The sequence below is a fragment of the Oryctolagus cuniculus genome, chromosome 2, assembly GCF_964237555.1.
Source record: "Oryctolagus cuniculus chromosome 2, mOryCun1.1, whole genome shotgun sequence".
NCBI classification, from domain to species: domain Eukaryota; kingdom Metazoa; phylum Chordata; class Mammalia; order Lagomorpha; family Leporidae; genus Oryctolagus; species Oryctolagus cuniculus.
This window is the reverse complement of record NC_091433.1, coordinates 65,990,473-66,016,659: the sequence shown is the minus strand read 5'-3', so window position 1 is coordinate 66,016,659 and position 26,187 is coordinate 65,990,473. Positions and strand designations below refer to the sequence as shown.

At 47.8% G+C, this 26,187-nt stretch overlaps 1 protein-coding gene across 3 annotated transcripts in view; it reads left to right on the top strand.

The window, feature by feature from the left end:
* The window catches only part of ENPP6 (ectonucleotide pyrophosphatase/phosphodiesterase 6), a 128,851-nt gene that overhangs the window by 17,750 nt on the left and 84,914 nt on the right, over positions 1–26,187 (top strand). The window contains exon 1 of one of the 3 annotated variants that reach the window (XM_051832802.2): positions 23,811–24,334. The exons of the other annotated variants lie outside the window; for them this stretch is intronic. The gene's annotated coding sequence lies outside the window, so the exon portion shown is untranslated. Of the gene's footprint in view, positions 1–23,810; positions 24,335–26,187 lie in introns of those variants that run through there. 3 annotated transcript variants of the gene reach the window in all.

The window sequence follows — 26,187 nt, the reverse complement described above, 5'->3', positions numbered from 1 at the left end:
TCAGGCCATGGCTTAACCTACTGTGCCACAACACCTGCCCCGGGCATATACCTTTCCCTGCCAATTTCGGAGACACCATCAAAACATGTTCAAATGAGCTTAGGAAGGAATGTGCCCAGCAGTCACTACTAGTAGTTGTTCCAGAAACCCAGTCTCTCCAAAAACAAAGGGGACTGCATCCCTGTTGGGAATATGCAGGGAAAAGATGTGCATATTTAGTATGTCCATAGAAGATTTCCAGACGATGTCTAAATCAGTAGTTCTTTCACTACTGGCACATGAGAGTCATCCTGATAGCATTTTTTTTTTAAACTAGCTATGAAGGCTTGGATATATGGATTTAGAAGCCATCTGCAGGCAGGTTGGAAATTACGTAATTATATGAGGCCCCTGGCAAAGGTCATGGCAAGAGAAAGCTGTGAAGAGGGAATCTTGTGGACTTCGCTTCCATTTCGGGAGTCCAGTGTGGAAGAAGAAATGCCAAGGAATGAAGAAGAAGTGAGGGGCAAGCAAAGACCTGAAGTGGAAACTAGGGTTGAAGCAAGGTCAATGTAGCCAAGGAATGAGAAAGTTTCTGGTAAAAGATCAGTATTATCAAAATGAAGATTAAAGAAAAGAACAACCCCGAAAGTCATTAGGTTGGTGATGTTTGCTTAGCAGCAGTGTCAGTGAGACCACCAGGAAGAGAGAAAAGAAAGACAATATTTTGTAGGTAAATTCTGCATTTGGAGGACTCAGAATTGGTATTTTTCCCCATGTCACAGGAAATCCAAAGCTTCTAGCCTAGGATAGATACGCTAATTAAGTCCTATGTGGATCTACACTGGTATGATCTCTGTAAGTCCTTTCAAATGATTAACAGCTTTATTTACATATCTTAGAATCCATCCATTTTAAGTGCACAGTTAAACAGTTTTAGTGTTTAGATAGAGATGTGCAACCATCACCACAATAAAATTGTATAATATTTCCATTACCATGGAAAGACAGCCTGTGCCCTATTGTGTCTCCCATTCCCACCACCAGTCCTTGGCATCCTAATTCTGTCTCCATAAGTTTGCCTTTCTGTACATTTCATACAAATGAAATCATCTACATGTGTTCTCTTGTGTTTGGCATCTTTCACTAAACATAATACTTTATTTTTAATTGACACATAATATTTGTACATATTTATGGATATGGAATGGAAATCTGATCAGTATAATGATCAAATCAGGCTAAGCAGTGTTTCCATCTTGTCAAAATGTATCATTTCTATGTTTTTTAAAAGGACTTTTTATTTACTTGAAAGGGAAAGTGACAGAGAGAGGGCAACACACACACACACACACACACACACAGATCTTCCATCGCTGGCTTCCTCCCCAAATAGCGTCAACAGCCAGGGCTGAGCCAGACCAAAACCAAGAGCCTGGAACTCCACCCGTGTCTTCCAGGTGGGTGGCTGGGACCCAAGCACTTAGGCCATCTTCCACTGCTTTCCCAGATGCATTAGCAGGGACCCAGGTCAAAAACAGAGCAGCTGGGCCGGCGCCGTGGCTGACTTGGTTAATCCTCCGCCTGTGGTGCCGGAATCCCATATGGGCACCGGGTTCTAGTCCCGGTTGCTCCTCTTCCAGTCCTGCTCTCTGCTGTGGCCCAGGGAAGGCAGTGGAGGATGGCCCAAGTGCTTGGCGTAGCTCCAGCCGTGACAGCCATTTGGGGGGTGAACCAATGGAAAAAGGAAGACCTTTCTGTCTCTCTCTCTCACTGTCTAACTCTGCCTGTCAAATAAATTAAAGCAAAACAAAACAAAACAAAAAAACCAGAGCATCCAAGACTTGAACTAGTGTCTGCATATGGGATGTCAGCATTGCAGACAGTGACTTAACCTGCCATCCTAAAACACTGGCCCATTATTATTATTATTATTGTTATTATTATTTTAAAGATTTGGACCTTTCTTTTCCAATTATGTTGAAATAGGTCACAAATTGCTGAAGGCTGTTGTTACCCTAGTGAAGCACAATTCCTTTGAGGGGCATCCGTATTGTATCAGTACATCATTGTCTTACAGTGGCAGAGCATTCCACTATATGGATCAACCTCATTTGTTTATCTGTTCACCAGTTGTTGAACATCTGGGCTCCTTCTACATTTTGGCTGTTGTGAATAATGCTGTTATGAACATTTGTGTATGGGTTCTGTGGGGACATATGTTGTCATTGATCTTGGTTGAATACCCAAGAATAAAATTGCTGAGTCATATTAACAGATTTAACATTTTGAGAAATTGCTAAGCTGTTTTTAAAACAGGTGCAAATTTACATTCTCACCAATAAAGTGTGAGAGTTCCAATTTCTCCACATCCTCACCAACATCCTCATCTTCTGATTTTTTAAAAATATTTTTATAGCCCTTTGATTGGGGTTGACCTATTCTTGTAGCTTTGGTTTGCATAAAATAATAAAAAATAGCATCCTTTTATGTACTGTTGGGCTACTTGATAACATCTTTGGAGAAATGTCTATTCAAAGTCTTTACCTATCCTTAAATTTTTTAAAAGTTTTAGTTGTTACAATTCTTTATATTTGCTAGATATAAATTCCTTTTGCGATATATGATTTGCAAATATTTTTCTTTCAGGCTCTGAGTTTTTTTGTTTGTTTGTTTGTTTGTTTGTTTTTTGACAGGCAGAGTTAGACAGTGAGAGAGAGAGACAGAGTAAGGTCTTCCTTTTGCCATTGGTTCACCCCCCAAATGGTCACCACGGCCGGTGTGTTGCGGCCGGTACGCTGTGCCAACCCGAAGCCAGGAGCCAGGTGCCTCTCCTGGTCTCCCATGTGGGTTCAGGGCCCAAGGACTTGGGCCATCCTCCACTGCCTTCCCGGGCCACAGCAGAGTGCTGGACTGGAAGAAGAGCAACCAGGACAGGACTGGCGCCCCAACCAGGACTAGAACCCGGGGTGCTGGCACCGCAGGCAGAGGATTAGCCAAGTGAGCCACAGCACCAGCCTGTGAGTTTTCTATCTAGAACTTTCTGTTTGGGTTTTCTTGTCTGCAAAAGCATTTATTGTTAATGAAGTCCTGTTTATCAGTTTTTTTCTTTTATCCCTTGTAAATTTGTGTCATGTCTAAGAAAAACTTTCTAACTCAACATTATCAATATTTCCCCCCTATGCTTTCTTCTAAGAGTTTTGTGCTTTTAACGCTTACATTTAGGTTTATGATTTATTTTGAGTTAATTTTTCTATACAGTGAGATAGTGACCCTAGTGTCATTTCTTGAGACTATTCATTTCCCGCTGAATTTTTATTAACTAATTAACTTATTTATTAATCTGAGAGGTAGAGAATGAAAGAAAGGAGAGAACGAGCTTCCATTCATTGGTTTACTCCTCAGATGTCCGTAACAGCTGGGGCTGGGCTGGGTACTCAATCCATGTTTCCCACATGGTGTCAAGAATCCAAGTAGTTAAGCCAGAACCTTTGTCTTCCCAGGCTCTGCAGGAGCATAAGCTGGAGACAGATGCCAGAGCCAGGAACAAACTCTCACACTCTGTTATGGGATGTAGGCATCCTTACCTCCAGGTCAAACACCCGATCCCCCTCTCCCCTGATGATTTCTGAAAACTTTGTCAAAACTCAACTGCCCATAAATGTGTGAGTTTATTTTTGGGTTCTCATTTTTATTCCATTGATCGGTAGTTCTATCCTTATGCAAGAATCACACTGTCAAGATTTCTACAGCTTTATAGCAAGTTTTGATATCAATATATGTAATTCTTCCAATTATGTTTTTCTTTTTGATGATTGCTATGGCTATTCCGAGTTGCTTGCATTTTGATATGAAATCTAGGATGAGCTTGTAGATTTCTGCAAAAAAAAAAATCTGCCTGGATTTTCATAGGGATTGTGTTGAATTTGTAGACAAATTTGGGATTATGCTCATCTTAATAATATTACACATACTGATTCATGTGATGTCTTTCCATTTATTTTGGTTCCAGTTTCCATCAACAATGCCTTGGTAGTTTTCAGTATACAAGTCTTGTATTTCTTTCATTAAATATTTCTAAATATTTTATTCTTTTTGAAGTTACTATGAATGTAATATTTTCCTAATTTCATTTTTTGCAGTATACAAATTAAGTGTTGATTGTGTTTCTTGCTAAATCATCAGTTATCATGGTTTTTGTATACTCTTTAGGATTTTCTGCGTACAGAATGTACAACATCAGGTTTTCTGCAAAATGAAGACAGTTATTTCTGTCTTTCTATCTTGATGCCCTCAACTGATCTTTATAATCACCCTGGAAATCACATCAGAGATTCAGTGTAGAGAGGTTAAGAATCTGGTCTGAGGTCACCTAGCCAGGCAGTGAGTAACTCAGGGCCAGAGCAGAGGGCTTCTGCCTCCCCACCCGGCAGTCTGCTTGTTCCCCAGGCTGCTTCCCACTGGGAGAGCCAGAGTCTGCGTAGACAATGGCTAGCCTGTGTCTCTGCAGCAGTCCCATTGTCTTCCTGTGTTACACACAGTCAGATTCAGCCAAGCAGGGAACAGAATGTCCGTTTCCCAAATGTCTACTGTATTTTGCACCACACTTGGGTCCTGGAGCAGTCAATACGATTTAAATCAATCCTCATAAAACCCCAAAGAGCAGTCTCAATTATCCTCATTTTACCAATGAGAAAACCAAGGCTCTGGGGTATTCGATTACCTTGAATACCACAGCACACATAAATGGAACAACTACAAGTCTAAAATCCCATGCTCCTCCCATGGCATCACGCTGCCCCTTTCTTCCTGCTTCCAAGGAAGCAGCTCTCAGGGCAGTGTCACCCTGCATAGCCATCTAAGTGTCTGTCCCTTAGACAATGGTCTCGTAGTTACATTATGTACAAGGCATGTGCCTGCGCACACAGATGCCCCCATAGTGCACGAGTCACTGCCTTTCCAGGCTTCCTTCAGACGAAGCAACCTCATGGGTGACCAGTTTTTGAGCCCTCTTTTGTGTGTCTCAATGGACAATGTGAACAATAAGCGCTGCGGGAGTTGGATATAAAAGGGAGGATTCAACCTCAGACACTCAGCTACTTATCTCAAATGGCCAAGGCTGCACGGTTGGGAGCAATGGTTTAAACAGGCCTCTTTTGATAAGGCACAGCTGGGATACTGACCCAGACCACCAAGATGCAGCTGTGGACTAGATGCCTTGGTTCTCTCTACTCACACTGGGGCAGCCCGGTGGTCCCGATGAGCTCAAAGTCCGACTCTCCCAACATCCTCAACCTGTCTTGTGCTCCTTTGCACTTAGTAGGAGCTCAATAAATGCTTCTGTCTATCTGTTTGTTTTCAAGCTGCTCAAAGCTGTTACATCCTAAGCAGTTATTGGTAGGAGGTCCCTTCTTCCTCCTCTCCCCACTGCTGACAGCAGAGAGCTCTGCTGCCAGTCTAGCAGGGGTGATATTCCCAGCCTTACAGAGAATCAAAAATCCAAGCAGAGGTGGCCAAGGCCACCTTCGACGTAGCTCTATGCTTCATTTGCCCTCTTCTCCCCAAGGCCAGTCCACAGCCAACCCAAAACACATAGTTGAAATGGGCGTAATGAAGCATTTTTCCGACACTGTCAAACACTGGAAGAGGCAGGTAGGTACCAGACCTGCACTCTTGCAGCGTGCCTTTTCAGTAAATTCCAGATGGATGAGTAACTCAGGGCTCTGGTGGTTTAAAACAACTTCTTTCCTATTGCCCAGGAGATGTTAGGTTTGGGAGTTTAAGCCATTTATAACTGAGAGTCTGGAAAAGTTCTCCGAAACAGCAACTCCCTCGGGCCACGTGGTGTGAGGCAGAAGGGATCCTTTCTAACCCCGCTCCCACTTCCAGGTGGTTTCGTGGTCAGCAGGAGAATATGAAATTTTTAATAACTTGAAATAAAAGGCAATGCTCTTGCCAAAACAAGATTACCTTATATTTGACTTAACCACACTTCATATTCTCTCAGTTCATTGCCAAGTGCAGCCACTTGTCCCCCACCATGAGGGTTTCCTTGCCTTTCCCCTTCACGTGTGGATCCTCCCCATCTCTTAGGGACATTGTGAGAAGAGAGCCTTGGATGGACCGGAAGCGAGAGACATCGGCTCCAGTCCGGGCTATGGCAGACTCTACACCTTGTGGCTGCAAAATCTTTATGGACTCAAATTTCTTTTCTTAAAAAAAAAAATGAGGGGACTGTGAACTCCAGGGAGTAAATTCCAGTGCCTCTGCAAGGCCCTCTTCGGTCCCTTCCGGTGCACTTCCTCCTTTGCTGCTTGTCTATAGAAAGGCAAGGCTGATCATCGACCGCCCTCTTCCCAGCCAATGCTATGCAACAGACCCGGAGTGTCAGCTTGGGTTACAGACGAAGACATATGTTCATACACTTCCTTGTCAAAGCGTGCATTTAGTTTTTACACACCCGCCCTCTCCTAGTTAAGACTCAAAGATATGATTTAAAAAGAGGGAAAATGGCTCGGCTTGAGGCAGGCTTTGGGGAGGTAGAAATGTAGGCCAAGAATTTCTGTTTCAAATCACATCCTTCACTACCAATTTCCCTGAGGAACAAGGTTTAATTCTGTTTGGGAAATATCTAATGGACTCCATCCCCCTCTGGTTTCGATGGAGTAATCCCCACTTAGAGCCAGGGCAGTGAAGGGAGAGCGGCTGAGAGAAGAAATCCCCCAGAGAGAACAGGAGGAACTGGTTATGACATCAACTCCAATCCGTGTTGCCAGGGCGCCTGCTCATGTGGCACACAGAGGCGCTGCGCCTGGCGCCTCAGCTCTCTGCAGACACGAGAGACCCGACAGACCATGGCCACCTGCCGGCGGGTCACAGAGGTGAAGTCCAGGAAATTAAATCGGGAAAGAATGGCATACGCGTTGGCCGGCTTAGTCACCTTATCTGTCATTTTGCTTCCGCGCAATCTTTCTAGATCTATACAGGTTTAAGTCCAACTATGACTAAGGTCAGAGTTTGACCTCTACATGGAAATCAGTACCTCTTCTATCACACTGAGGCACATATGAAACCTGGCTGTAGGAATGGCTCCAGGGAATTAACAGTCGTCATACTTGTAGGCGTCTGATGTGGCTATTTTGAAATCAGCCTTTAATTGAAAATGTGTTATTTTCTTGGATCTTTTGGCATTAGAATTTCTTCTCCTTCAATCTAAATTGTTCCCAGAGTTTTAGACCTCTGGAGCAATTTGGCTTCTTCTGAACTCGGTTCACCTCTTGCATGAGGTGCCTGTCTGTGGTGCCACGGGAATTATTCCAGGGGACCACCAGCAAATCGACAGTAGCAAGACCACACACAGCTTTAGGATGGGAGCGTGGAGCCTTGTGCCCATCCAGGACATGAGCAGAGCAGAGATCCTGGTCTTCAGTGGTGACACTGGGGTGGAGGGGATGGGAAGCTGTGAAAATGGCAGACAGTGAAGTGCCCTTGTTTGCACAGAGAATGATCAGGACCATGTTTGGCTTCGTTAGATAGAATTGGCTTGGTATTTTAAGAAAAGGTTTGCTTTCTAAGTCTTGGGGTGTACCCCTACAGAAGCCAGCTCCTGTTCATATTTTCACAAGGACACACTACGGGGTTAGAACAAGATGTTCCTGTTTCCATAAGTGATATGTCTGCAGCATTCAATGATGAATATCCCATATTAAAGGATGTGCGCCCCACGACAGCAGGGTCTGTTTTTCAGTGCTGTGCTCCTGGCTTCTGGAACGGTCCTGGGTCGTTCATCCACGGAGCGTGTGTTTCAGAGTCCTTGTTCTGCATAGAGCAGGTGCCCACCCTTCACTTATTCAGGACATATCTGTTGCCTTCCAAAAGCTGGGAGATACAGTCCTATGGGCCCTGTCCACACCCAGGAGCAGAACAGGGCAAAGTTCCTACCCCCATGAAGCTGAAGCTGATGGACTTGTGAAATGTCACAGACAGTTAAATGAAACAGTACCAGGGGGAAACACCTTGAACAGAAAAAGTTCAAAAAAGATGTGAGCCCTGAGAATGATCAGAGAGTATCAATTTATATAGGACAGTCTGGAAACGCCTTTCCAATAAGACGGAATTTGATCAGGGACCTGGAGAAGGGAAGGGAGCTGGCTGCATAGATGTGGGAGAGCAAAGCATGCCAAGCAGAGAGCCCGGCACTGGCAGGCGAAGCTGGGAGGTAGCAAGCGGTGTAGACATCTTGATATCCTGCAGCCTGCCTCTCCTGCTGCAGGGGGCGGGGCTCACTGCTGCCTTCCTGCATCCAAGGCAATGGTGAGAGAGCCCCGCCCCTCTTCTCCCAGGCAGATCCTGAGCAGTGATGGAGGCACGCATCCTGGTGCAAGCTCGTGCTTCTCGAAAGAGTGGCTTTGACTCAAGGACACCCATGCATCCACCGAGAACTTCTTACAATCGCAGAGGTCCTTTCTTTCTTTTTTTTTTTTTTCTTTTCTTTCTTTCTTTTTTTCTTTCTTTTTTTTTTTTTTTTTTGACAGGCAGAGTGGACAGTGAGAGAGAGAGACAGAGAGAAAGGTCTTCCTTTGCCGTTGGTTCACCCTCCAATGGCCGGCGCGGCCGGCGCACCGCGCTGATCCGATGGCAGGAGCCAGGAGCCAGGTGTTTTTCCTGGTCTCCCATGGGGTGTAGGGCCCAAGCACCTGGGCCATCCTCCACTGCACTCCCTGGCCACAGTAGAGGGCTGGCCTGGAAGAGGGGCAACCGGGACAGAATCTGGCAGCCCGACCGGGACTAGAACCCGGTGTGCCGGCGCTGCTAGGCGGAGGATTAGCCTAGTGAGCCGCGGTGCCGGCGGAGAGATCCTTTCTACTCAGTCCTTCCTTCCTCACCTCCTTTCCCACACATCAGACCTACCCACTGCTTTGTGTTTCCCAAGAACTTTCCCAACACATTTCTTGCGTGTCTAATCCGTGTGGCTAACCTCTGGCGATTCCTGCCTTCTCGCTGTGTCTTCACTGGGCTCCGAGTGTCCTTTCTCTCAGCTTTGCCCTGGTACTCGCCACACACCTCCGTTTCACTGTCTCTTCACACTAGGGATACCCAGACCGCAGCCCTTGTTTCTCAACTCCTCTTCTCGTTTCTCAACTCGGTGGTCTCATCGCTCACAAAGCCTGATCTCTTGTGCACACTTCTTGTTAATTCCCGTTTCTCACTGCCTTTGCCACAGACAAGCATTAATCAATTTGTATATGTTTAGCTTGGCCATGTATGGTTGTTTCATAGGAACAGAATAAGTTGATATGGTTTCTTGGGTCCTGTTCTTGTTCTGAACATAAGAGTTTTTTAAAAATAAGATTTGGTTATTTATCTGAAAGGCAGAGTTACAAAGAGAGAGGGAGACAGAGAGAGCTTCCATCCACTGATCCACTGGTTCACTCCCCAGATGACCTCAATGGCTAGGCGTGGGCCATGTCAAAGCCAGGATCCAGGAGCTTTATCCGGCTTTCTCACATGGGTGGCAGGGGCCCAGAGACCTGGGCAATCATCCACTGCTTTCCCAGGTGCATTAGCAGGGAGCTGGTTCAGAAGTGGAGCAGCCAGGATACAAACCAGTGCTTATATGGGATAGCGCATCGCAAACAGTGGCTTTACCCACTACACCATGATACTTGCCCCTGAACATAAGGTTTTGAGTCTCATTCACATGATAGCATGCATCTATAGTTTATTCTCTTTTATTTCTGAATATTATTCAATTATATGGGTAACCCCCACATTCTTATAACAAAAACACTGAAATAGGAACGTGAATACCTGTCGCTCCCCCTCTCCGTGGAGGAACGACACAGGACCCTGTGCTGTTCTTTCCGTCTGCTTGGCCCTTCCCGGGTTTGCTGCTGGTCCTTCCCGGGTTGGCTGCTGATCCCTCCACCTCCGTGGAGGGGCGGCTCCCCTGCCACTTTCCCCACTTCCGCGGAGGAGTGGCCCACCGCCAGCCGGCTCTCTCGGGGGCTGCTCAGATGTTATCCGGATGTTCCTGGTGCATGTTGTCTTTCTCCTCCTTTATAATCCTCTTCCACCAATCCCAACTTTGCTACCCACACGCCGAGCACGCTGCTCTCCTCCAATCAGGAGCAAGATCAGCTCCTGCAGCTCATCAGTCAAGTTGGTGAGAGGCAACTGTGTAGAAGTTGTTTACTCCTCTCCCAGCGCCATATTGTGGGAGAGCAGATGCATAGAATAAGTCTTAATTCCAGTAACTTAGTCTAGTCCGAGTTGCTCCCCACAAATACCTTCACTGTACTTCTGTAATTATGAACCCTTGGCACTTTTGTCTTTGCTTCATCACTTGGCAGATATAGGTTTCTGTTTTATCTTTACTGGACCAGTTGAATGAATTTATGTTGCTAACATCACAGCATTTCACCACAAAATCCTTCAGTTTGTATAGAATACTGTACCATAGACCATAGTGCCACTCTCATATCCAATGCATTTAACATTGATTAGCAATGTGAACCTATTGGACTATTGTCAGATTTCCTCAATAATCCCCCAGATTACAAGAAATACATCTGGTTGTCACATTTCTTTGTTCTCCATTGAGAGGAATAGCTTTTCTTTTTTGTTTTAGTAGAATCATTTATTTTCATTTTATTTGAAAGGCAGAGAGAGAGAGAGAGAGAGAGAGAAATATTTTATCTGCTGGTTCACTATTCAAATGCTCACAACAGCCCTGGCGAGGCCCAGGCCCAGGCCAAAGCCAGGAGAGGAGAATGCAGTTCAGATCTTCCACGTGGGCGGCAGGGATGCAGATACTTGAGCCATCACCTGCTGCATCCTAGGATGCACATTAGCAGGAAGCTGGAGTGGGAAGCAGAGCTGGAACTCCAATATGGGATGTGGACATCCCAAGTGGCACCTTAATCACTTACCAAATTATCACCCCTGCTTTTTGATTACACTTTTTCAGTCTTCTATGAGGTTGTCAACCTTGAAAAGTCTAGGGGCCGGCACTGTGGCATAGCAGGTAAAGCCGTTGCCTGCAGGACTGACATCCCATGTGGGCACCGGTTCAAGTCCTGGCTGCTCAGCTCCGATCCAGCTCTCTGCTGTGATCTGGGAAAGCAGTGGAAGATGGCCCAAGTGCTTGGGCCCCTGCACCCATATGGGAGACCCTGAAGAAGCTCCTGGCTCCTAGCTTTGCAGTGCCGGCCATTGCGGCCAATTGGAGAGTGACCAGTGGATGGAAGACCTCTCTCTCTCTCTGTCTCTCAATCTGACTTTCAAATAAATAAGCAAATCTTAAAAAAAAGAAACAAAAAGAAAAGAAAAGAAAAGAAAGGAAGGAAGGAAGGAAGGAAGGAAGGAAGGAAGGAAGGAAGGAAAGTACAGCCCATTATTCTGTAAAATATATCACATTTGGCGCTTTGGAAATTTTTTCATCATTATTGTGTTCAAATTAGACCTTTTTTTCTTTCTTTGTACTCAAGTGAGGACGAGCTGCCATGTAGGTTGGGAAAGGGTGATGAGACAAAAAGGGTCTTGAGGTCTTGGCATTATTGGAGAAGAAGGTCATCACACTCTGTCAGCTGCCACCCACCCCTGCCCCCCATCCACACGTGCTAGACCCTGTGGTTCCTGGAGCTCTGACTGGGCTATTCCCCTAGACTTTCACTATGAGGTGCACAGGAGTGCTTTGTCCCCTAGTTTAGTTGTAGATGCTGCCCTCGGGATATTGGTTCTGCTGTTTGTCTTTATGGGAAGCATTGGTGACTTTCAAAATCGATGCACTGGGGACACTTTTGAGAATGAAAGAAAGAGCTAAGAGTCATTACAGGAACAACAAGTGTAAGCTGTCTGTTCTGGGCAAACTTTACCTATGACTCAGTAACTCTAGTCCCAGGTATATGCTCTGCAGGAGTTGCTGTTCTGTGTTGTCGCTATAGTTTGGTGTGAATTTACTACCTGTTAACCCACTTATATGCCATACTTGTGTATCTAAGGATCCATGTAGTTCCTAAGTCATTGACCTTCCTCCACTCTCTCTATTCTTCTTCTGGGTCTCTCATTAGATTCTCTCGTTCTATTCTTCCTCTTTTGCAGCCTTTGAATTAGTTGCTGGGCTTCTGTAACAAATGACCACAAACTGGGTGGCTTACATCAACAGAATCTATTCTTCCACGGTTCTGGAGGCCGGAAATCCAGAACTGAGGGTCGTTTCCTTCCCAGTGCTCTGAGGGAGGGTCTGCTTTCTGCTCCCTTCTAGCTTCTGGGGCTAGAATTGCCTGCAATCCTCATCTCTTTGGTCTCTGCCACCATCTCCACTCGGCCCTCTCTTCTTTGTGTGCCAGCATCTTCTCTTTTTAACAAGGACCTGGTCAATGAATGCAGGAACATTGCAAAATGTGGGCTGATTGCATGTTGAAATCCTGAATTTACATCTGCTAAGACCTTTTTCCAAGTGAAGTCACATACATGAATTCCAGGTAGAGGAGCCACCATTCAGTCCACTACAACTTCTGTCATATTTGCTTCTATCTCCCTCATATGCTGAATTCTGGGTTGTTTTTTCAATTGTATCTTTTTAAAAAAGATTTATTTATTTATTTGAAAGTCAGAGTTATACAGAGAGAGAAGGAGAGACAGAGAGAGAGAGAGAGGTCTTCCATCCGCTGGTTCACTCCCCAGATGGCCACAACAGCCGGAGCTACACCAATCCGAAGCCAGAACCAGGAGCTTCTTCCAGGTCTCCCATGTGGGTGCAGGGGCCCAAGGAGTTGGGCCATCTTCTACTGCTTTCCCAGGCCATAATAGAGATCTGGATTGGAAGAGGAGCAGCCAGGACTCGAACTGGTGCCCATATGGGATGCCGGCACTGCAGGGAGTGGCTTTACCCACTACACCACAGCGCTGGCCCCTCAACTGTATCTTTTGACTGCAGCTTCCTACTGATGCACACTCAGGGAGGCAGCAGATGGTTATTCCAGTACCTACATCCCCACCACTTATGTGGAAGACGTGGGTGGAGTCCAGCCCTGGCTGTTGAAAGCATTTGAAGAGTGAAGCAAAGGATAAGTAATCTCCTTTGTCTTTCTCTTTCAAATAAAAACATTGCACTATATTTTTATGGGCTATTTCTTCGGAAGAGCTCTAAATATTTTCACACTTATTCACTCATTTATCCTACGGATCTCACGATCAGTTGGAAAGAGGTGAGATTCTTTGGGCCCCATTGCGGAGCTGAGAAAACTGAGTCAGAAGACACCAGTTGAAGTCGAGTCTCCTAGGACCGACACCTAGATTCCCTCTTTTGCTCATGTTTCCTCTGTAGTGATTGCCTTCTGGGCAAAGAAGACGGGCCGATAAACTTACGCTTGGATGTTTTCATACTCTGTGCTAATTCTCAGGGCGGAAATGCTCACTAAGGTGCTTTGGAAAAGGTTCAGTCAACTCCAACAGGTTGTTCCACAGATCCCAGCAGCGTGGCAGGACCCGGGTATCAACATCCATCACTCATGGCTCTGTGGCCCTAGTCAGGTGGCACCTAGAGCTCTGAATCTAGCAAAGTCGCTCCTCTCCAGCAGCTCAGGGAAGAGGCTCTGAGGACACATCGCGTGGCTGCCACTCAAACGCCCTGCTCCAAGTGGGAACAACCTGTGCTGGCTCCTTATTTCCTTCTCCTGGTCCCCTTGAGCAGGACACCTACTGTCTCCGGGCTTCCAACTGCTCACCTCTAAAATAAAAAGGCCACGATAGCCCCTATTTCACAGGATTGGAATGAAGATTAAGCAACGTGGATAATGCAGCAGGTGCCCTACTTGTGAGGTGTGATGGTGAAGATGATATCTGCAGAGGCCAAGGATATGCTTCTGGGGTGAGTCTCTTAGGGTTGGAGTCCCTGCTCTTCCACTTACCAGCTATATACACGGTCTTGGGAGACAGACCCAGCTGTTATATATTAATGTTAGCCGTCGCAAAACACACCGAACAGCAGAGTAAGGGAAAGGGTTTATTGGGGAACACCCTACAGACCGGAGTGAAGGGGCGGTGAAGGAAAAAGAGAGAAATGAGTATAAGAGAGAAACAGGGAGGAGAGGAGCTAGCAAGGAGAGAAGAGAGAGAAGAGAGATGAGAGAGAGCCAAGATACCAGAGGAGGAGGCTAGAGAGAGGAACCGAGAGAGAGCAGAGAGAGCGCAGGAGAGAAGGGCCAAGAGAGGAACAGGCCCTTTTAAAACTTTGCCTGAGGGCGGGCAGGGAAGCAGGAGCAGAGAATCCCATTAGGATGGGGGTGGAGCCTGGCTCAGGTAGCTGGGCCATGCAGGCACCTGGCTAAAACTGCGCCAGTTTGTACACCTGCCACTTTTGTGAACAAATGGCCCAATGCGCTGGTGGGATGAGTGGTAAGTGTGATGTGGTGGTCTGCCCAGGCTCCTTCCTCATAGACTGCGCTGCCTCCTTCACCCCCAGGACTGGGAAGGAACACCTTCCACGTGATGTAAGTGAACCCATCTCAGACTTTGCAGTCATTTAGGTGCAGGGCCCAAGCACCTGGGCCATCCTCCACTGCCTTCCTGGGGCCACAGCAGAGAGCTGGACTGGAAGAAGAGCAACCGGGACAGAATCCAGCGCCCCAACCAGGACTAGAACCCGGGGTGCCGGTGCCACAGGCAGAGGATTAGCCTAGTGAGCCGCAGCACCAGCCCATTACTAGTTTCTATTTAGAGTGAGTGCTGGTTTTGACCCTCGCACTGGCGACTTCCAGGTTCTTATTCTGATGGTGGCTTTATTTCTACCTAACACTGTGTTGCCATGCACTCCTCTGTGGCTGGAGGCCCAGATAAAGGCCCTTTCTGCCACTCACCCCTGACATCTGCTCAGTAGTGGCTGTAAAAAGGAGGAGAGCAGGGCAGGTATGATTTCTCCATTGAGGATTATGTGATTCTTTTACACAAAGTGTTGCTACCGGAGAAATGCAGGGTTCTTGTGTTCGCACAAGAAAGAATTCAGGCGTGAGACAGAGCTGTGGAAAGTAAAAGTAGCAAAGTTTATTAGGGAAGGGACATTCATAAGAACGGATGGGCACCTCTCCAGACAGGACCTTAGAGAGAGTGCAGTCGCTCGGATGGGGGGGGGGGGCGGCAAGGTTACATGGTTGACTGGAGAGATTACACCTGGCCAGGCAGGCAGGCGGCTCAGCAGAGAGGCAGAGGGCTGAGCGCCCCCCTCCAGTTGAGGCCGGGGCGGGGCTGGGGGGGGGGGGTAAGGAGATGGGTCTTGCTTCCCCACCTCTGCTCCTCTTGGAACAAAGGGCTTTCTGGATGTGAATAGAAAACCTTCTATCTGAGTTTTCCCTTGAAGGTCTGAAACAAAGGACTTTATGGATGCAAATGTTATCAGACAGGAGGAAGGGTGGGCAGGACTTCCTAGAGAATCGGGATTCCTTCCACTGGGCTGCACCTGGGAGATTGTGGAAGATTTGTCAGGCAGAAGGGGGCAGGGCAGGATGCGAATACCGGGCTGCCCCTGAAACATTATCAGGCTGGCTTTGAGATGTAGACGCATATGCTGGACATATGGCCTGCCACACACACATAAGCTCATATCTAACTTTCCTACCTAACAGTATCTCTTCAATCATACCCATAAGAGAAAAGCCCTGTGAGTGATTTCTAGTCCTGCACTGATTTTGAAGGACAGTGAGTCTTAGGTTGCTACAGCGGGGAGAAGGGAGTAGGTTTGCAAACCGATAGCAGGAATGAGCTGAAGCCCTGGACCACAGAAAAATGAGAAGCGGAGAGACTTTTGCAAATCAGTTGTTTCCATTCATTGTGTGGCAGTGATGAGTTTGGCTTCAAAGTTGTGCATGTGTGCGGTGGTGATGGTGGTGGTGGTGGATGTGTGTGGGTGGAGGGGGACGGGGAGGCACTGTTGTCATTCGGAACAAATGCATCCCATCTTGGAGTGCCTGGTTTGATTTCTGGCTCTTCTGCTTCCAATCCAGCTTCCTGCTAGTGTGCACCCGGGAGGCAGCAGAGGATGTCTCAAGTGCTAGGATCCCTGTTACCCACCTGGGAGCCCAGATGGAGTTCTGGGCTCCAGGCTTCAGCATGGTCCAGTTTCAGCTTCCCTGTTGCAGGCATTTGGGGAGTGAATCAGCAGATGGAAAATCTGTCTCTCTGCCTTTCAAATAAAGTGGAAATTGAGTTAATTTTTTAAAAGACGCCAATTTTTTTTTAAATGTGGATAATGTCATATAGTGAAAACAAGAAAGAGTTAGCAGAGTTAGCAGAATTACATTCCCCACATTTTCAAATGAAGACACTGGAAGTCCCTGTGGATGTCCAGAGGGTAACTGGGAGAACCGGGATTCAGCCAGGGCTTCCACTAGCTTCAAGAGCCGTGCATCTGTGAACTTTGCTAAAAGATCCCAAGTTCACTGTGAACCCTGACCTTCCCCCTTTCATGCCCCCTGGGATATTCCCATTGTATCTCAGAACACAAGCAGTGAACTCAAATGCATAGACTACATTTAAAAAACATTGTTCAGTGGCAGGTGGAGTTTTGTGGTTTAGTGGGTTAGCTGCCTCCTGGAGCGCCCATATCCCATTCCCACCCTTGCATCCCCAGCCCCCAGCCCTCCCCACCCCTGGCCACCTCTGCTTCTGACCCAGATTCCTGCTAACCATTCTGGGAGGCAGCAGACGATAGCCCAAGGACTTGGGTTCCTGCCACCTACATGGGAGACCTGGATGGACAAACAAAATAAATACAGACATTTAAAATAAAAATTATTTAAGCTACTATTGGGCTACAAATCAAATATAGATTTGTTCAAATCCTAGCTCTGCCACTTACCAACAGGAGAAATGCAAAGAATTTAGTTCACCTACCAGAGCTTTGATTCTTCTATATGTAAAATATTTGCTACAGAACGGAGAAGGAAGGAAATGATGGGGTCATTCTGAAATTTCCTAGCATGGTGCTTGGCACATGGGAGCAGTCTCTCCTTGGAGGGCCATCACTGGTTAGTATGTCGCAGGTACCTGCAGCACGTGTCTTGTATACAAGTTGAGCATTCCTTATCTGAAATGCTCGGGACCAGAAGTGTTTTGGATGTTTTTCAGGTCTGGAAATATTTGCATATGCCTAATGAGATACTTTGGAAAGAGGATCCAAGTCTAAACACATAGACTGAAAAGGAACTTTACACAATATTTTTAGTGTATCTGTGTTGTGACTGCCACCCATTACATAAAGTCAAGTATGGAGATTTTCCACGTGTGGTGTCAGGTTGGTGATCAAAAAAATTCCAAATTTTGAAACATTTTGGATTTTTGTATTAAGGATGCTTAACCTGCATTTCATTAGCTGGGCATAGAATTAAGACATGCAGATCTCATTATTCTTTCTTAGCTGGTTGGTTAGTTGGTTGGTACCCAATCTTATTTCACTGATAGCACGTAGGGCCTCTTCTAAGAGCTTCTTCCTCCTCTGTTCTGTGGAGTGTTCTGCAGATCTTGCTCCGTCCTGCCCAGTTTGTTCTAATGTCTAGCTCAGTTAAGATTTCACTAGAGTCTGAGCCCCTCACTTCTCTTTTCTTCAGTTATGAGAATTAAAATCTACAAGGTCCTCAGGCTACGCCAACTAAGCATCCTCCCTTGGTGGCTCTCCAGCACCCATCTCATTCCTTCTGCGTCCTGTCTGCCTGGCATTGTTTGCCCCAGGCTTGGGTGACATTTTTCTTGTCTCATACCTAGTAATCTATTGTAAGTCTCCTAATCTTGTGCTTTTCACTATGCCTAACACTACAAGTAACAAATACTCCAGACATAGTTGAGGGCTCAACCAGAATATCTCCAAGACCCTTTTCAACTTTGCATCTGTAATTTGAGAATGAGCTTCCTGCAGTGAGTGTGCCAACATCTAAGTCAGGAAATCATTTTCTATTTCCTCGGAGACTTTCAGGCCCTTTAGATTTAGTTACCTGACTCCTTTGGGAGAGAAGTAAAATCCTAGAGTAAAATGCTGAACATTGACTTTGAGCAGCCAAAAATTGTACTTCATAAAGACAGCATCTTTGTGCTTTCTTGGTCTACTAATTCACCCTGTGGCCTGAACTACCTTAGAGAGATTGGAAAACGGAAACTGCATCGTCTCTAATTATGAATGGAATACAACTGAATAAATCATTGTTGTCTGGCTTACATTCAGGTTTTCCTGAGATTCTGTTGAGCTGGCATAGTCATTAATCCCACCTTTGAGTTGTTTTCTTTTGTTCGATTTCTCTCAGTGGGGTTACTGGATCCAGGAGCTCCATGAAGAATTTTGAGACCCTTGGTGAATATTGCTGAGTTGCTTCTCCTCCAATGGGGTGCCAACTTCACTGCCCACTTAGGTACTACTGTTTTACTTTATGCTTTGAAAGGCCCACACTGTGACAGTCCATCACTTACTACTTTAACCATTCTGACCTCATCAAACTCCTTAGTTTCTTTAAACCTTCCACGGGCAGGATGTCTGGACGGTGGAATCCCTCTAGGGTCTTATCCTCAAAAGGAGAAGATAGATCAAACAAAATCCACAGACAGCTACAAATCCAAACCCTCTTATCACTGTCTACTGCTTACCCTTCGCCCAAGCCACCCGGCCTCCCATCTAGTCTCTCTGCCTCCATTCTGGCTCTGGGCCATTTCAGCCCCTGCACAGGTGACAAGGTTCTATTTGAGATGGTACAAGAAGGGACTGAAATCAGTTTTGTGCAAGAGTCACCAGCCCCCCCCCCCCCCGAGTGAGGGATGTGGCTGGGCTAACGGGATGGAGCTCAGAGGATGGAGGGAGGCGGAAGCTTTACCACCAGTGGGAGGCTAGAGGCACCGGCAGAATGGAGGCATTGTCTGAACCTCTCTCACGGATGGAAGCGTAAGAGCCAGGAATAATAAGTCTCCCCCATCCCCAACACCTGCCATGCTGAGGAGTCCCTAGAATACCCCAGAAGATGAAAATCCCTCTGCTACTTCCCATGATACACAGAATAAAATTGGAGTCCATACGACACTGCTACTCACCACCAGGGCCCCCCATCCCCCCCCCACTATATTCCCTGTTGCTCACCCTCTGCCAGATTGCCCCTCTTCCCGTCCATGAACTCCCCAAGCTCCTCACCTCTCTCGGTACCTGCACCAGGTTCCAGGGTGACTGTATCATTGTCACTATTCACCCTGCAACCTGAGGGTCACCTTGGCTCTGAGAAAACTTCTCAAGTCCCTCTGCGCACACTCCCTACTCCATAACTCTGTTTTCCTGCTCCCCATCAGCTCCTGAAATCATCTCATTTTTCAGTTTACACACTTCTTTTTAAGATTTATTTATTTATTTATTTTCAGAGATAGAGGGAGAGACAGTGAGAGAAATCTTCCTTCTTTTGGTTCACTTCACAAATGGCCACAACACCAAGGACTGGGCCAGGCCAAAGCCAGCAGCTGGAACTCCATCTTGGTCTCCCACGTGGGTGGTAGAGGCCCAAGCACTTGGGCCATCTCCCGCTGCTTTCCCAGGACCATTAGCAGGTAAAGCCACCACCTGCAGTGCCAGCGTCCCATATGGGCGCCGGTTCTAGTCCCGGCCGCTCCACTTCTGACCCAGCTCTCTGCTATGGCCTGGGAAGGCAGTGGAAGATGGCCCAAGTCCTAGGGTTTCTGCACCCACCTGGGAGACTCAGAAGAAGCTCTTAGCCCCCAGCTTCGGATCAGCACAGCTCCGGCCTTTGAGGTCAACTGGGGAGTGAACTAGCGATGGAAGACCTCTCTCTCTGCCTCTCCTCCTCTCTGTGTAACTCTGCCTTTCAAATAAATAAATCTTAAAAAAAAATAGTCGGCCGGCGCTGCGGCTCACTAGGCTAATCCTCCGCCTAGCAGCGCTGGCACACCGGGTTCTAGTCCCGGTCGGGGCGCCGGATTCTGTCCTGGTTGCCCCTCTTCCAGGCCAGCTCTCTGCTGTGGCCCGCAGTGCGCTGGCTGCGGTGGCCATTGGAGGGTGAACCAAAGGTAAAAGGAAGACCTTTCTCTCTGTCTCTCTCTCTCACTGTCCACTCTGCCTGTAAAAAAAAAAAAAAAAAAAAAAAAGAAAGAAAAAAAAATAGTCCACAAGCTCCTACTAATCAGTAAGATTCCAGATGGTTGGGATTCTGTCTTTCCTGCTCATTGCTCTATCCCAGCACCTAAAACTGTGCCTGGTACGTGGTAGGCTTTAAAGAATGTGTTTTTAGCTAACAAGTTATATGAACACAGAAGTCTTTAAATAACCAATGTCAATATATCTATTCATTCTACTGAGACAAGAAGTAGGGCTAAAAAGAGCCATACTCTCAAAATAGCTTCAGACTATGGTAAATGTCTATCATTTGTGATGTGTCTGGTCTGTGACACTTCCCCTTAATTACTTGAGTGGATTTTCTCATGGTGGCAAATTGTATTTTACAAAGAGAGCTGTTCCAACAAATCCCATCCTACAACCCCCTTTTGCAATGTGACATTGGCATTATTAATGATGTCCCCTATCCTTGAATCTGAATGGACTTTTGTAACAGCTTTTACCAAAAGATGCTTTGTGACTGCTAGGTCTGGATCATAAAAATGCCAAGCATTTTCTCCTTATTCTTCGGGCTGTTCACCCCCCTGGAACATGGATGCCACTTAGTTAGGAAGCCAAGCAGTCGCATGGAGAGGCCACGTGTAGGTGTGGCCACTTACAGTTCAGCTAAGGGCCCAGCTGGCAGTCAGCATCAACTGCGTTCAGATACTTTCAATTCCTAGGAATCCAGCCACTCTGTATCTGTTGAAACACCCTTGCTGAGCAGGTTTGGAAGCTAAATAAAATATTGTTGTTGTAAGACACTTGAGATTTGAGATTACCTGTTATAGTGCACCAGATCACTGAGACACCCAGCCAATAAAAGAGATAGACAGGCCAAACAGAAATTCCAAAAAGAACCTATTTCCAGAGAATAGTTGCATTTGGAAAGGGAAGGATTTTTCAGATTTTACAATACTTAGAAAAGGAATGGATATATTCAGTGATCACTAATGGTTGCTAAAACCATCAGGTGAAGGTTGCTGGGAGATTTTGAAGTAGCTATATATATGACACCACCAGGTCCACTTGTCTTAGTCCACTTGTGATGCTACAACAAAATACCTTAGGCTGAGTAATTCATAAAGAATATAAATTATTTCTCACAGTTCTGGAGGCTTGGAAAATCCAAGATCAAGGCCACAGCAGATTCGGTGTCTGGTGAGGGCCCACTCTCTGCTTTTGCTGAGTCCTCCTATGCAAGAGTTGAATGTTTAAGGGCAAAAGAGAAGCAGAAACTAACAGTGGAAAACACTCAGCCTGGCTGTGACAAGATGAAAAGACACGTTCATGTGAGAACACCAAGATACCCGTAACATGTGTTAAGGAGACCTGTACGGACAGAAGGAGGCCAGATTCTATTCATCAAGACGACGGGAAAATGGCCTCCAAAGCATATCTGAGCTTATCTGTGCTGCCCCTCCCAACACAATGCAGAGCGCTAAGGCCTGGGGGATGGATTATGTCAGAAGAGGACCTCTGCTGCCCTGGGACCTCACACTCGCTTCCCTACACCACCTCAAGTCTCTGCTCCCACATCTGGGCACAGAACCCCACAGCCAGCTCAGGTGTGGCTCCAGTAGGCCCAGGTGTGGGCCAGCTGCAGAGGCAGGCCCTCCAGAGGACAGAGGCAGTAAATCCTGGTGGCATCCCCAAGGCACCATCATCACCAGAGGGCGGTGTGCAGGAGCTATGGGACCCAGCCACCAGACTTCAAAGGAGGCCAGGGAGACTGCTGACATGGGGGCGGGGCTGCTGCAGACAGTCCCCATCGGGCAGTACCCAGTGCAGCTGTGGGTCAGGGCCGCCACAGATTCCAGAGGAGTTAAAGCAACCAGCGTGCAACTCCAGCCGGGGAGTGCTTCGGGGCACAAGGGCAGCAGCACGCGATGCGTCTGGCAAAGCCGTGGGGCTGGGGTTGCCTGGTGACTTTAGCTAGGACGTAGAGTCAGAGATTACTCCCCAGCCTTCAGAGTCCATGTTGTTTGCCCTGCTGGGGATGGGCTGGACTTGGGACCCATCACTTCTTCCTTCTTTCCTATTTCTCCTTTATAAAATGGGAACCTCTATCCCACTCCTGCCCCACGGTTGTATTTTGGAAGGGCATAATTTGATTTCCCAGGCTCACAGCTGGAGAACGAGTTGCCTCAGGATGACTCCTACCTTCTCACCCATATTTGACGGGGAAGATATTTAGATGAGACCCTAGACTGCAGATTCTTGAGTTGATGCTGGAGCAAGTTAGGCTTTTGGTGCCATTGGGAGTGAGTGTGTGGAAGAAGGACAGCTGCGGAGGTCGAGGTGCAATGCTATGATTTGAATGTATGTGCCCTCCCAAATTCACATTAGAACTTAAACCCCAAGGTCACGGCATCAAGAGGTGAGGTCTTTGGCACGTGATGAGGGCATGAGGGCATGAGGACAGAGCCTTCATGGACAGGACCAGTGCCCTTATAAAAGGGACTGAGAGGAGGGGTTTGTCCCTTTTTGCCCACCATCCCTTCTGCCTTGTGGGGACAGGGCATTTGTCCCCTCTAGAGGACACAGCTGCAAGGTGCCATCTAGGAAGCAGAGGTCAGCCTTGACCAGACACCAAATCTGCCAATGGCTCCAACTTGGACTTCCCAGCCTCCATAACTGTGAGAAGTAAATTTCCATTATTTATAAAGTATCCAGCCTGTACTATTCTGCTTATAGCAGGCATGGACTAAGATACTTCTGATCATTTTTGAAAAAAGATTTTATTCATTTGAAAGTCAGAGTTTGAGAGAGGCAGAGAAGAGACAGTTTCCATCCACTGGTTCACTCCCCAGATGGCTGCAACAGCCAGGGCTGGGACAGGCTGAAGCCAGGAGCTTCATCCAGGTTTCCCACACAGGTGGCAGGGACCCAAACACTTGAGCCATCTTCAGTCGCCTTTCCCAGGTGCATTAGCGGGGAGCTCAATTGGAAGTGGAACAACCAGCATACCAACTGGCTCCCTATGGGATGCTGGCATAGTAGATGGAGGCTTTCCCCAGGACACAACAACACCGGCCCCACCCCGACCACTCTAACACCCAATGAGTGAGACAAGCAGACATTAGGAGCCGCGGGAGGGATGTGAGAGCAAGCCTGTGATGGACTGCTCCCTGAAAGAATCCAGCCTGATTCCAAGCAGACCTCCAGATGCCAAAGAGGCGGTATTCAAGAAATGCAGCAGATAAGGAGACACGTTGGCAACACCATGAGGATCCAATCAGCACATCCAGATTATGGAACATGTGCAGGACAAATGATCCCGTTTCCTTGACGAATAATAAACCACAGAAGTGGAATCGGTTAAAGAAGGCAAAGCCATAACCAAATACCACATGTGGGTTTCGCAAAGAAACGACCATACAAGGGCATTTTAAAGAAAACCAGGCCATCCACGGTGTGGTCCAGCGCCAAGGGCTCAAAAAGCCTATAATGGCCTCCTCCAATTCTGCCCAGGCGCTGTGGACTGAGGAGGAGGAGGGCCAGGCAGCCAGAAACGGCCACCCAGCCTTTGTGACAGCTCCAGGGAGAAAAGCCCAGGAAATGGCACAGGGCGCCAGCAACAAAAGCCCAAGTCATGCTAATTTAGGCAGAGGGAAGGCTCCGGGGACTCCCAGCCACACAAGCTCAGGTCAGAAGCCGCCGACCGACTCCCCTCGCGGCTTCCGGTCTCTGTTGGCAGAGTTTCCGTTTCCGGGGACTAGGAAGATACCCTGGGGCGTTCGTTCCCGGGAGGCCAGCAGGAGGGATGGCTTCTCCCAGCATGAGGACGGCACCTGCTGGCACCCGGCCGGTGCGCTTGACGACCGGAGCAGTCATCGCTGAGGCCCGGCTTGGGGTGGCTGCCCACGCTGTGCCCGCCGGGTGGGCACACACGCTGCCACGTGGGTCTCGTGTCGGCTGAAAGTTCCCAGTGGAATACCCACTGCAGTGAGCACGACAAATTGCAGAACACAATAAAAGCCACCGGCCTTAACAAAGAGAGAAAGGAAGACGTTGGGGTCGCGGATAATCTGCCGAGAAGATGCCAAAACTCAAAAGGAGAGGGAAACAAGACAAGGATTCCGACCGGAGTCTGGTGGGAGAACGAGGACGCGGAGACAACGCGGGACTCGGGGCCAGGCCAGACCACCAAGGCTGGGCTCCTGTCGCAGGCTCTGTGGTTGTTGGCTGGGCTGTCTTCGGTGTGTAGCTGCCAGGCCCCGCCAGGTGAGGTCCGAGGCCCCGTGTCCGTATTCTTGTGGCGTGTTTAGCGCACTGTCCAGCAGCTCTCAGCGGCCGTGGACCCTGGGGGACGCACAGAATCCGGAGATGACGCGCACGAAACACGCTGCTGGCCCGGGTCAGTGCGGCGGCTGGAGGTGAAGTTGCTCGGAGCGACCAGCAGAGGGCAGGGGCGGGCCGGGCAGTGGCCATCCGCGCTCAGCTGTTCCTCACTCAGCCTGTGAATTCAGCATTCTTGTCTGCAGTTTCTACCTTCCCTGGTGCTGAGGCACGCGGATATGTGGTGAAGCTTCTTTGCTTTCTGTTGAAGGGAATTGAGAGTTATCCTCAGAAGATGGTGTGTAAATACCAAGTAAGAAATACGGTACCCAGCCCCAGCCCTCCCTAGGAGCCATCAGAAAGCGCACACCCTGGGATAAAGTTGTCCTTTAAAAGGGAATTCAGGTGTTGGGATGCATTAACCAAGGGTGTCTGATGAGGCTCCCATGGTGCTACACCTGCTGAGGTCATTTCACTCAACAAGAGGGGCCTGGTGTGATGGCACAGCGGGTTAAGCCGCTGCTTGCCACGCGGGCATCCCATCAGAGCCCTGTTACAGTCCCAGCTGCCCCACTGCAGATCCAGCTCCCTGGGAAAGCATTGGAAATAGCCCAGGTACTTGAGACCTTGCTACTCTTGTGGGAAACCAGAGTGGGGTTCCTGGCTCCTGTCTTCTGCCTGGCACAGTCCTTAGCTGTTGTGGCCATTTGTGAAGTGAACCAGGGGATGGAAGATCCATCTCTCTGTCTCTGTCACTCTGCCTTTCAAATAAATAAATCTTAAAAAAAAAAAAAAGAAAGAAAGAAAGAAACTGCAAGGAGCTATGAGGGTCTCCATTTTTCCGATGAGGAAACTGAGGCTCGATAAAATTAAGTGAGCAGCAGTGGTAAGACGCAAGCTTTGCATCAGTTGGACTCAAATTCATTCCCTCAGCCACGCGCTTCTCATAGGTCCTGAGTTTCTACAGTTCTCTCATTCTGCCTGATGCTGCCGGAGGTGTCTGTTGCTAGGACTTAGAAATTATCAGCATATCAAAAAGATTCTAATCAAATCTGGAGAAAGTGATGAGTTGCCCATTTGGGTTACTCTTTTTTTTTTTTAATATTTATTTGTTTATTTGAAAGGCAGACTTACACAGAGGCAGAGGCAGAGAGACAGAGAGAAAGGTCTTCCTTTGCCGTTGGTTCACCCTCCAATGGCCGCTGCGGCCGGCGCACCGCGCTGATCCGAAGCCAGGAGCCAGGTGCTTCTCCTGGTCTCCCATGGGGTGCAGGGCCCTAGCACTTGGGCCATCCTCCACTGCACTCCCTGGCCACAGCAGAGAGCTGGCCTGGAAGAGGGGTAACCGGGACAGAATCCGGCGCCCCGACCGGGACTAGAACCCAGTGTGCCGGTGCCGCAAGGCGGAGGATTAGCCTTGAGCCGCGGCGCCGGCTGACAAATGGGTTTTCCTAAAGTCTGCGGAGTAGGGGAGGGCATTAGCTGCCACTTAGGATGCCCATGTCCCAACCTGGAGATCCTGGGCTGCACGCCCAGCTCCACCTCCTGACTCCAGTTTCCTGTTAATGCAAATCCTGTGAGGCAACAGAGGGTGGCCCAAGGAGCTGGGTTCTTGCCACCCAGGTAGGAGACCTGGATTGAGTTCCTGGATGCCATTTGCAGCTCCCTTGGCCATTGTGGGCATTTGGGGAGTGAACCATTAAATGGGAATTCTCTTTCTCTCTCTCTCAAATAAATAAGTTAATTAGTTATAAAAATGTACAGTATGCAGCAGGAGCAATAGTTAAGAGTTCCACATG